The sequence below is a fragment of the Mugil cephalus genome, chromosome 2, assembly GCF_022458985.1.
Source record: "Mugil cephalus isolate CIBA_MC_2020 chromosome 2, CIBA_Mcephalus_1.1, whole genome shotgun sequence".
NCBI classification, from domain to species: domain Eukaryota; kingdom Metazoa; phylum Chordata; class Actinopteri; order Mugiliformes; family Mugilidae; genus Mugil; species Mugil cephalus.
Window position 1 is genome coordinate 27,180,205 of NC_061771.1, and position 13,631 is coordinate 27,193,835.

Genomic DNA, 13,631 nt, shown 5'->3' on the forward strand with positions numbered 1-13,631 from the left:
AAAATGGTTGTTCATTAAAGAATTCATCAAACCTCTACAGGACAATGTCCATCACATTCATCTTCATGTTAGTCTCTTTACCTGAGGTGAGTTCAGTGAATCGATTGTCACTGGAATTAAACGAAACCCGATGAAACAACGGAGCAAAGACCTCAGTGTTAAGCTTTGTGATAAGCAAATAGTGAATACACATAATGATATTTTTAGGCAGGACGTCAGCTGCAAGGTTTTGTTCAATGGAACCTGTTTGAGAAGCTTCTATCTAGGCCCCATGCACTGGGAGATGCAACATGAAATCAATAAATCAATGTCTGTATTATTTTGTAATTACACCTCTGAAATACTAATCAGTGACTAATGGGCTGATATGTCTCTCTGTGTAGAGACGTCTGAGTACAGTGTTTGTTGGAGACTGAACATGAGAGAATTTTGTTGTGTTTTTTGGTTATTGAGACACACATTTCTGGTGTGGTGCAAGTGAGTCTACTCTTAGTATAGTGTAGAAGTGCAGCAGTGACACATGACTTAAATGACATGAGACAATAATTGATGTGAATAGTGAGACGTTTTGCTCAGAGACGACCAGAGGAGAGCAGCAGACTTTCTACAGGTGAGGGAGTGGCTCTCCCAGAGATAAGACGATGAGCTGCTGCTGCTGCTGCTGCTGCTGGAAGTGACAGAGTGACTCGTTCATTTTCTGAGTTGAGTTGACACAAGAAACCAGAGCTCAGAATCACAATTTACTGTCATTGAACAGCAGCACAATGACATTAAAAACTTTAAGGTTCAGATCACATAAGAAAACCAAACATTAAAACAATAAACAGTCGCTCCCATCGTTCAGCTTTTCTACCGTTGATGTAAGATCCTGAGAATGTGTTCAGAAAATATAAGGTAATAGTGCAACTAACCCTAACCCTTACGTTCAGTAAAGCAGTGACTGAGATAAAAGCTGCTTCTTAGTCTGTTTGAAGCAAAATATACATATAAAGGTGTAAGAAATGATATGTATTAGAAAATGGATATATGGGTTTGTGGAATTGATGCTGGATCTTTCAAATGAAAACAGATTTGAATCCTCTTCAAAACTTATGATTGTTGATGCATGGTGGAACAAATGTGGGACACAAAAAGTTCCACAGTGATCTGTCAGCGTTGTGGAGTGGAAGACCTGTATTTGCATCTGGTGTTGATAAAGAATAGGTGACATGTGGTGAAGCCACTCATCCACAACTTACTCCACTTTTTATAATAAAACATTTTATTTTATTCCTTTATACCATAGAACTACATAAAACAGTTTTTAAACAATAAAACCAAACAAAAAGTTGTTAATCAAACCTCTACAGGACCATGTCCATCACATTCATCTGTCTGTTAGTTCCTTTATCTAAGGTGAGTTGGGCTGTAACATAAATTAAATGAAAAGTTAAAATAATAAATGAAATCAAAGATAACTAAATCCATCTTCCAGCATCATTATATAGTATAACTCACTAACACAGACTGAATGTCATTGGAACAAATAAAGTTTCAAAGGTGAAAGACAGTTTGTCGTGGAACAAAGACCTCAGTGTTAAGCTTTGTGATAAGCAAATAGTGAATATACATATTCTTCAGCTGCAAGGTCAAACTGGATGAGTGACTTCTGTTTAACTTTCTTATCTAACGGTACAACAGGTGAGTGAACGTCTATGAAGGCTCCATGCACTGAGAGGTACAACATGAAATAATTAAAACAGAATCTTACTAAAGCCACTGACCAGCTGTCATATGTAATGAGTCAAATACTTCATGTGTTTACATTTATACTAAGTTTTGGAGGCTGCTCCAGTCAAAGCTTCTATACCTGTGCTCTGGTGTGTCTGCATTGTGATTATGCCACTGAAATACTAATGGGAGACTAGTCAGCTGTGCTGTGTCTCTGTGCTGTGTCTCTGTGTTGTGTCTCTGTGTTGTGTCTCTGTGCTGTGTCTCTGTGTTGTGTCTCTGTGTTGTGTCTCTGTGTTGTGTCTCTGTGTTGTGTCTCTGTGTACTTTACACAGCGATGAACTGATCAGCTCATGTTGGAGCTGAAGTTTATAAATGTGGATCAATGGTCACTTTCACTGAAATCTCTGCAGCACAGAACATAGAGAAGACGTCTGAGTAGAGAGTTTGTGTTTGCTTAGTCGCCGAGTCACGTGAACAATGAAATACATTTTGGGCAAATGACTGGAAAGTGTAGTTACATTTCTGATGTGGTGAATGAGAGGCTTAGTGACATATGACATATAAATTCAGCTTCAGTGTATGTTCCATGGTCTACACCGTACCTACAGGGTAGAAGTGATGTGTTTTCCTGGGAGATGATCTTAGAAGTGTGCTGTTGATGTACTTTACATAAATTAGCTTCAGAGAAGAGAGCAACTTTGCATTAACTGTCAGATGTCACTTTATCTTTTTACGTTTTCTTTGGATGCCTACTGTCAGTGTTTGGAAAAAAAAGACTGGAAATGTTCATGACATTTGCATGAATGTGTAGAGCTGCATTCACAGAGTGAGTCTGTTGATAAACCTCTGCTCTGTGATTGGCTGCTCCATGACCAACATGAGATGGTGAACATGGTTAATAAGTTAGTGCCACTGGACAGAAGTCACTGGAAGCAGAATGAAAGCGATGGCTCGTCTGACGCTCCTTCTTGTTCTGCTGTGGGTCGGTGAGTAGAGAATGATGTTTATGTGATTTCTTCATTTTAAAACTTGACCACATCACGTTTTGTTGATCCATCAGATGCTAGTTCTGAAGGTTTAATGAACTGTCTCCCTCCCTCATTCAATGCATGGAAAGAGGACATTACTGATATTTTTATACTTCTAACATATTTGAGTAGATTTGGGCTGTTGGGTGTTTTGTAATAAAGGATTTATCTAAACTCTATGTTTAGTCATTGAGGCAGTGAGTGACTATGTTGTTCAGTGAGTAAAACCAACCAATTTAAGCACCAAGTTCCAACTCATAGTAGATCATTTTCTCTTTCAGGTACCACAGTGAGCACAGTGGTGGATGTGCACAAAAGGATCATAGGAGGTGAAGACTGTGGTAAAGAAGAGCGTCGGTATCACGTGAAAGTGAAATGGTCCAGTGTCCAGTGTCCGTCATTTTAGGAGTACATCCAGGTCAAGCAAAGCAGGTGGACATAACCACACAACCTGAGATCTACAAAGATGAACAGGGACCACACGACATCATGTTACTGAAGTTACCTGACGGAAGAGAAATTACTGACTTTCTAAATCAGATTCCGTCTGTTGATCTTGCTGACTGCAATGCAAGACCCCAGTTGTGAGTAGTTAAACATGTACTAATGTTTACTTTATTTTAATTCTTCATTTTTTTTTATTCAGTTTATTTCAAATCACATTTTTTGCAACTGCATTGTTTTTAGTATAATTTCTAATAATGATTCTCAGTCAGAAGCTTCATAATCAAAAACAATAATAATCATAATTTACAATAATGGAAAATAATGTTGTGCTACTGACTGGACTTCATTTTATTTGTCCTTTTTGTTTATTTGTCGCTTTCTTTCTAGTGTGTAGATCTGAACAAATATGAAACTGAAATGATAAGTAAAAGTTATTATCGGTTGAGTTTTGAGAACATTCTTCTTTTGATTATTTTTTTTTTCAAGGGGAAACAAAGTGCAGATTGCAGGTTATGGATCCAGTACCATGGGCCCTGGACATAAAAGAAGTGAGATTTTCTTTGAATTATCATTTATCATCATTTTTACACTTAATACATATTAATCAAGTGGCTGACATTTCATCTGTTAAAAATATAACAATAATATAAAAACATAAATACCATCTGGACTGATTTCCATTTTATCCATTTTAACTGGGCAATTTATTTTGAAAACTGAATATGATTTATTTATACGGACAGGATTTGTGGTACGGTTTTCTGTGTCTCAGATTACATTCTATGGAGATTTCATTTCTCTTTTTTCTTTACTTTGTAGTTGACCAGTCATCAGCAACTCTCCAATGTACAGATGTTAACGTCGTTGACTGCACTAGGCTGAAAGAACTTAAGAAGAACACACCACATCATTACCAGCACTGGTTCTGTGGTCAAGCTGGTGGAAAGGATGCATCTCCTGTGAGTTGATACAGCTACTGACCTGGAACATCTTCAATAGTTTAAATGAAAAAATGAAGCACAAACCTTTCCATAAACATGTTCCTCTTTCTCACAGGGTGACTCTGGTGGAGGAGTCGTGTTCAAAGACAAGCTCTACGGTTTAATCAGCTTCACCGGAAATGATATACATGCAACTAAAGAAGCATTTGGATTCATAGACCTTTGTTCTCAAGACTATTTCAAATGGATACAAAGTGTTATTGCTCGAAAGAGAAAATTAAGTCACTCTTAACTCACTCTGAGGTTAAAGGGGACATGACACATTAAACATAGTTATAATAATTTAAAGAAAGTCTCCCACACCAAAAAGATTATATATGTTTTATCACTGATGGCCAAAGGATTTTCAAAATCTTGCCATTTAAGTTTCACTGTTAAAACACAGGACGTCGCCATCACGGTTGTGTCGCCAGACGTGACATCATTGGATTGGTCGGCTGACTTTGCAGACACACTGAGAAGCTGCATGTACATTGAAAAAATGCAAACAAATGGGAACAAGAGACCAAAAACTTGAGCTGGCATTTATTGTAAACAACAATTTAACTGAAATCATCTGTTGCTGTTTGTTGATCAGCTGATCAATTTTTTTTATTTTTTATTTTTTAAATACAGTACATACAATACAAATATGAACAACAAAGAAGATATGAACAATGTGTATTTGTGTGTGTGTGTGTGTGTGTGCGTGTGTGTGTGTGTGTGCGTGTGAGACCTATCATAATTAGTACGTTTACCAGTTAATACAATAATACAGGAATAATAATGATTATCACATTGTTATTTATATTATAGTAAGGATATATAATGAACATATGAAGTAAAAATATGCTTCCATTAATAAGTATTAAAAAAAGAAAGTAATAATGATAATAAATAAAACAAACAAAACCAACAGACATATACAAAACAATTAATAATTATAGTGATAATAATTACTATAGTGAAGGATAATGAGAGATAGTGGAGGAGGAGGAGGAGGAAGGATGGGGAAGATATATCAGTTTTTAAACTTAAAACTGTGTTGAAATAATTTACCGCACACTTTTATTGTGAATACTGACACCCCATGACACCCCCTTTCCTATTGGTAGAAAAATGCATCCCATTGACCAATCAGTAAATGATGTGTCAATGGTTTCGAAGGAAAAGGGAAAAGTTGTGGGAGTGACACAATATTCAGTTTATGGTGTGACTGCAGCCAAAAAGAGAAAAAGACAGAGATTTGGAACTTTTAGATATTATTACTTATTGTTACACCTGATGGTTTTGTCAATGGTAGTAAATAGTTGTACAAAAATGCATGATGCATTACCTTCATTTAAATGGAAATAGTTATAAATACAGTTGTTGTTTGCTAAATTTGTACATAAGCTTTTGATATTTACACTCTAGATTTACATTCTAAGTTCGAAAAATGGTTTGTTAGATAAGTTTGGGGTTTTCACAGCGAAACACCTCACTTTTTCCTACTCGGATTTTATGGTTTTAGTGTGGTTTTAGGTCCAGTGTGTTAATACAGTTTGTCAAAATGAAAAGACAATTGTGAAATGACACTGGTGAGGTTGTGCTGAAAAGAATGATACCAAAAAAGGCAATGTAGACAGTTTTTAAGATGAAATATGAAGGTAAAACCAAAAGTAGTCAAAAACAGCCAATTATTTAAATAGTTATAAATACAGTGGGTTAATGTGGTGTCTCGGGTCCTTGCTGACCCACTGGGAACCAGCCTGATCAATGACAGAGGTCGTGTGTGATCTTAAGAATTTTGAAGGATGTGCTATAAATCAAAGTTTATACAGATGTTAGAGCACAAAGTCGAGATGAACTATTAACTTTAGACGTATAAAAACATTCAATCAACCTTCTGTAAAGGTGGGTCTTATTTAAATGCTGCCAGATTGTTGGTAATTTCTTCCCTGGGATAAATAGTATCAAATATATATTTGTATCATCATTTTTATCTGTCTCTGACATGCAGTGGAGTGAGGCTGAAAGCAGCAGAGAGAAAAATCAAGCTTTCTGCCTTGTCCCCTGACAGATTTTCTCCCTAAACTGCGTCTTCTTCACTTGCAGCCAAAGCACCTGACCGATCCGATGACAGAGTACGACAATACGACCAAAAAATGATCCATTATGTTTAAAATATGTACACTTTCACTATGTTGCTGCATGTTCCGTTTGTTTCATGTCCCCTTTAAGGATAATTATGTCACAAAACTTTTCCAGAATAAATATCATGTGAGACTCCAACCCTGCATGAGACCTTGTTTTCTATGAAAAGCTGAACAGGCTGTTTTTTTTGTTGTTTTCACTTGTCAATGTAATGTAAAATTATTTAAATATAAATTGCACAGTTTAATCTGATATGGGCTTACTGCATAAGTACGTTAGCAGTCAATTTAGAGCATCAAAGAAATACTGCATTTTTTAACCTGGTTGCCGTCCTGCAATATGCCATTAACTACTATTAGAAGCTACTGATGGTGCTGAGTCACAGCCTGTTTTTATACAGGCTATACATATAGTCAGTATCTAGCACATGAGCTGTCTGGTCTCATCATATGTATTCAGGTCAACAATAAAGATATCACTGATGAAAGCATTACTTTCTACTGTGTTTTTATTAGTGACACATCTAGTGACTGAATGTAATGAAAACAGAGGACTACATAGATAGTAACCGCAACCTTTTCATGTCATGACTTTTCAATATATAGCGTACTAACATGACATCACAAACGCACATGCAACATTAGAAGATTAAACTCCAATTGCACTCTTGGTGAGACTCCAGTTGATCTAGAAAAAAGCTGATATATTTCCAGGAATAAATGATTTCATAAAAACAGAGTACACTCAGTTTCAAGTCATTCGGGACCAGGGCTAAAGGAGAAGAAGAAGAATTTGTCTTTCAACACACTGCAAGGACTCTTATCGTCAAGGTATTTATTACCTTAGGTATTTTATAATTTTTAGTAGTAGTCAGTTGGTATTTGGTCTGATGCAAATGCTTTCAACATGTCAGGCCGGGCTCAAAGCAGGACTCAGATGCAGAGGGGTGGAAGTTAAGGTGACTTTATTTCACAGAATGTACAGGGTGAGGAAACTCGAACAGAGTGTAAATAAAAGTGCTATGAAACAAACTCCTGACACGGCTATGAAATATTATCAGAGTAAAATCACTCCAGAGGAGGAAAAAAACAAAGATACTCACGGCTATGAAAGCTAACAAACAAAAGGCGCTCCAAAAGGGAGGAAACTCACAATATTAACTACACTAACAAACAAGCTAACCTGACCTAACGGGAGGGGAAAAATAAATCCCTGACAAACTAAAGGCGCCAAAAGAGAGGAGGCAAAACCTGGTAAGAATAACTAAGAAATGAAGGAAGAACTCCAAAAAACCGGAGGAAAAGCAAAGAAGGAGGAAACAAAAACAGCCAAATTCTAAACAGAAAACCTAATCACTAGAACTAAGCTAGGAAGTCACAAAGAAAAAATCACTCTTTCGAGATAAACTCAAGGCAGACTGTGGCATGGATCGCAGGCACGGGTACAACAGACAAAAATGACAAACACCCTCACACTCACACAATCAGACTGGGGACACATGAGGAAGTGCAAGTGACCTGAAACCAGAGGAGAGTTACTTTCCAAAATAAAGCAGGAAAGACGAGACAAACACACAAATAAGACATGACCACACCGCGGTGTGACACAACAGAGGCCTTAAAGCATGGCTAAAGGCAAAACAACAGGGTTCACATGTGTAAATACCATTTTATCATTGTTATTGATATTACTGTTATGATTATGAACTTTATTTGTCTCATTTCCTTTTGCTGATTATTCTGTGTTTCTAGAAAAGCCGCCTATGGACTGGTGGTGAAAAATTAGCATGTGTGCTATATACACCAAGCAAAGCATCTGGTCTGTCCACTGGACAGTCTCATCAGTATTAGTGATGTCCATATCAAATACAGTAACATAACATAGCATTAGCCTGGGTAATGCCTTATAGGTCCAGGTTTTAGCCTGGACCGACCTCCTTGGTCCGAAACCCTCCGTTGTGAACTGATTATGCTTCGACAAGCTCATACAGCACGATGAAAGCTGGTTGGAGTTGAACTTATTGGTGTTAACTTTTTTCTTGCTTTGGTCTGCCCCCTGCTGTCACAAATTGGAGCATAATTGGAGTATATTTGTGTGTAGAGCTGCTGATTTTAGAAGGTCCCAGTGTGATGAAATATGCATTCATTTAGAAATATTTCCGTTTTTAAGCTACTATGTTTGGTTGTGAAAAGATTTTCACGAAACTAAAGTCACGAGTTGAACAAAAGTGGAGCCTGGTGTTGATGTTTCCATTAACACTTGATTTAGGTGAAACTGCAGCGATCATGTTTTACTCCTGCATACATGTTAGGTACAGCTACTGAACTGAGGAGACTTGCAGTTTAAATTCTGTACGTCTCACTGCTTTGCCGAGCACACTGTGAGAGACAGAACATGTTTGTCTACAACTGTGGAAAAAATCATGTGACTAGTGTGTAAATTGTGGCTGGGACGAGTGTGGAAAAAGAAAAGCTTCAACCAATTTCACACTTGTTCTCTCCCTTTAAGTAGCAACATTCTGCACTTAGAACGAGTTTCAAGAGAAATTTTCATGGTCATTGAACAGTGATTGATCAAAAACTATAATCAAAACGAGGAGTAATACACCAGTACACATGTTGTTGTGTTTCCTACTACTATTCCTGTGTGTATTTGTAACTGTATGTGTATCTGTGATAACAAAGTTACCTGTGTGTGTGTGTTGGTGTGTATTGTTGTAACATAAATGTGTGGGACACAGGGATCAGCTGTATTAACAGCAGAGACATCAAGAGGAGTCCCTGATGAATGAACTGGTCTCAGCTGTGGCCCAGAGCTACAGCTCAAGTGTTGCCGTGGCAACTCACAGTGGTCGTCAATGACGACAGAAGCGCGCGGAGCCGGGACACAGAAAAGAGCTAGATTTCCCGCCTTTTCGCGGGTCTCACATTTGGTCTTACTGTGACAAAACCGTAGCTCCTACCAGAAAAACAACCACACCATGGGCGTCGTAAGACCTTCGTGAAGACTTTGATATGTTTTTGTCCTCTTAGAGTAAATATTTTGGACACACTCGCGGTTTAAAGACAAAGGTCCTTCTCCTTTCCTTTTCCAGTAAAAAAAAAAAAAGAAATGGAAAAAGTGTGGTATTCTAAAACTTTTGACCAGTAGTGTATATATTATTAAACAGGCCGAGTTTAATGTAGAACACATTTAGTTGGTAGAGGGTCCTTACTTAAAGTTGTCATCAGTTTGGGGTCCTTGGCCTAAAAAATTTTGAAGACTCCTGCATTAGCCGATTAGTCACCGATTAGCATTTCAGTGGCGTAATTTCAAAACAATGCAGACACACCAGAGCACAGGTATAGAAGCTTTCTCTGGAGCAGCCTCCTATCACTCTGAATAAACCTTATGCTGGAGAAAACAGAGAATAAAAGACTAGTAAACTTAGTATAAATGTAAACACATGAAATATTTGACTCATTACATATGACAGCTGGTCGCTTAGTTTCATAAGATTTTATTGCAGAGAAGTCCCGGTCAAACTCTACACATTCACACTAACAGCTGAAGCTGTGGAGACGTTTATTATTACAGTCATGTCTGTACAGCGTTTTTAAAATGTTGCTTATTATTATATAAACACCTTTATTAAGATGGCTATTTAGTCGTCTCTTTGTCTGGCCAAGGTAGAAGCAACCACAAGTGCAGGATAAACGACATACAAATGGTGCATCTGTGATACTGATGAGGAGTTTGAAAAGCAGGCTGAGATCTTGTCAGACAGATTTGAGGCACAGGCCTCAAATCTCATGTTTTAAATAAACATAAAAGAAACCTGTTTGGATGAGGACACAGGACACAGCTCTCTAGCAGGTCCCATAAAAAGAATAATACGTGTTTGAAGAGCCATCTATGGGTGAGGCATGGTATTTTATTTATTTATTTATATTTATTTTTTTTACCTGTGGTCCCACAGCCTGCCCACCAGGTGTGTGATTACCTGACCTACTGAAGAGGATTCTGTCCACAGAGGGTTACATCTGCTGCGCATGGGTTTTCTACTACTGTGTTTTAAATCTTTTCATCATGAAATAGCCATCTTAAAGGCTTTTTTCAGTGTTTTGGACTTTTCTTTTGAGCTTTGCTATTCATGGCCCTTCCCAAAGAGCTCCCTCGTTAAATGCATAAAAATACTTGCTGAGCACCCTGGACCCAGTTCATTTTATCTCTTCTATTTTTGTTCAACTCATGACATTAGTTTCGTTAAACTCGGTTTCACAACCATATCACAGCAAAATAGTTTAAAAACTGAAATATTTCTAAATTAATTGATGTTAAATCACATTGGGACCTTCTAAAATCAGTATTGATACCCAGCTATACATTAAAATATATCAAGTATACCAGGTAGAAAAGCTTGGCAGGTTTTTTTTTTTTTTTTTTAAACATGACTGGAGACTGTAACTGTCACGAGAGAAGGAGGTGTTGAGGTGAGGATCCAGGTGCAGGACGATAAGGACGACGCAGGTAGTTAAACAAAAAGAATTTAATAATAAACAAAAGGCGCTGCAAGCAAAGCAGGAAAATCCAAAATAATCATGAAACGTGGCACGGTATCAAGGAACGTGGCAACATGGAGATGACATCAAATGACGCAACAAGGAACAAAGGGAAAGGCAGGACTATATATACACAGAGGGCTCAGGGCTGACAAGACACAGGTGAGACGCACGAGGATCAACACAGGTGAGACCAATTAACAATCAAGGGACAGGGAGGCACAAAACAGGAAATCACCAACTTAACAAAATAAAACAGGAAACACAACATGACACAGACAGACATGACAAAACCACAAGGAAACGCGACAGACAGGAAATCCAGAAACTTGACAAAATAAAACAGGAACCTTCAACTCATGATCACAAAATAAAAGACGGACATAGAACCTTGACAGTAACTGTGAATCTCCAGTTTGTGACAGCAGGGGGCAGACCCAGGAAACAAGAAAAAAATAAACACCAGTGAATGAAGGCTGGCATTCAAATGTAGGAGTCATTCAAAACTCAAGACTCATTCATGATACACAATATGTTTGTCTTGCAAAGGAAAATAGTAATTTAATTTCTGAAATTATTCGATTTGCAATTTAACCATTTAATTCCGTTTCAATTTATACAGAAGAACTGTAGATCTTATTCTAACCCTAAATTGCAAAATTCACATCCTAACATTTAATATTGGGTATTATTATTATTTTCACTCTTTTTAAGTTCTCTGTTTATAGGTAGGACACATTCTCATAGCTTCATAAATTTATCTTTCCGACAACAGTAACACCGGCTTATGTGATGCCTTTACGTAAACTCGGAAATTGGGACTGGACGGGCTATAATAACAGTTTGACACCGATCTATCACCAGTCAACCAGGAGACTTAATCAAACGCAGTGTGACGTCATTTCAACGTTGACCCACTTTTAACGTGCCGAGTACCGACTGTAGCTAATTAGCTTGCTTGCCGATTAGCCTATTGTCTGCTAACTGGTACAGCGTTGCTACGTCTTTGTGTGAGAATCTCCGTTGACATATTGAAGTTTGTGGTCTCTAGCGCTCTGATGCTCCTGTGTTGAGATTCTATCGATTAGCCATATGGACTGATGGAGCTTCAGAAGCTGCTCTACTATGACACCGACACACTGATCGGTTGCCGTGGCAACTGTTGCAATACAGTCTGGGATTTGTAGTATTAATGGAGCGCACGCAAAATACATGGGGGCCAATTCTGATAGATAATACAATACATTTGGCCTCGAGTTTGATATGTTTGCCATAGGGTGACAGAGTTGGACACAACATAGCTGTCAGAGAGGAAGTATTCCTCCTGGCTGAACACTATTGATATTAGTAAGTATGTAAAATAAATAAAGAAAGAAAGAAAGAAAGAAAGAAAGAAAGAAAGAAAGAAAGAAAAAAACAAACAAACAAACAAACAAATGAAAGAGAGATTTTTCACCGGACCAAAAAGTCATATTTTATGTTCAAATAAAATTTTCCATTTGTGTTGATTGTGTCATTGGTCTTAAATTTCATTTCAAGTGGCATTAAAACAGTCTTAAAAAATATTAAATTTAACTTGAGCCCTGTTTAAGCGTAAGATTGTGGATGTTACTACTGCTTGTTCCTGCGGTAATATGATATGTGATGTGCGCTGGCTGTTCATAGACACTTTTTTAATCTATGCAGTTAGCACTGTTTGGTTACTGTTTTTGGACATTCAGAGAATCAGTTTATCATCTACATGCCATAAATATTTAGGCCACATATTTAAGATTGTTTAGTTATATAATACATAAATCTGATGGTTGTATATTTAAAACACTTAAGGTTTATTACTATTAAATAAATCACATTACCTTTTCACAAATATGCATCACATGAAGTTAATTAGTTTATGTAAAACTATGTAATCCAAATGGATGGAAATTCCATATTCAATCGAAATGCATACATGTAAATAATAGGCCTGATTTTTTTTTTTTTTTATTGTAATTTTGTTAATTGAACAAAGTTTTAGTTTTTGAAGTGAGTGATGGATTGATAGAGTGATAAGGTTAGATATGTTCAATATTTTCTTATCTTCAGACATTATAGTGTAGGAGACGTTTCTTTACCTGCTTGATAGTTTCAACTGAGACTCCAATCTTCCTCAGAAGTGTCATTAGTCTTTAAATTAAATTCATTATAGACGTGAACTTATAATCATTGTTTTACTTCATGGCCTTGGTGCCCTGGCTTTTGACTTTGGTGCCCTCAAAAAATTGATGAAAATGATGAAATTCCAGGCCTGGTCAAACTATTTTGGAAGCAGTAATTTCAAGGTTTGACAGCTCGGAGCTCATTTTTTCCCCCAAGTTGTCTTGAATGCCCACTCTGCTTCTGATTGGCTACTGATGTAAGTTTGGAGAGGGAAAGTACATAGGCGGCTTTCTTTGTTTCCAAGTAGTATATCAGGCATTACTCTAAATTCCTCCCTGCATCATAGATTTGCATTGTATAAGCATAATTTACGCATAGCTTCCATATCTCTTTGATTTTTTCCAAACTACGGGTTGGGCCGAGGGTCAAGTCACACTACGGCCATAAATTTAATCGTGCATTAAAAAGAGTGTGAATCAGTGAGCTGCTATCAAATTAACTTTGACAGTTCAAACACATATCCATCACTACATTTGGAGACTATGTTAAAAAGAAAAAGAAAAGAAAAGAAACAGAACACAAATGACAAGAAAGAAAGAAAAATGACAAAAAAAAATCATCCCACTCCTGTTGTCCTCAGGGTCTCT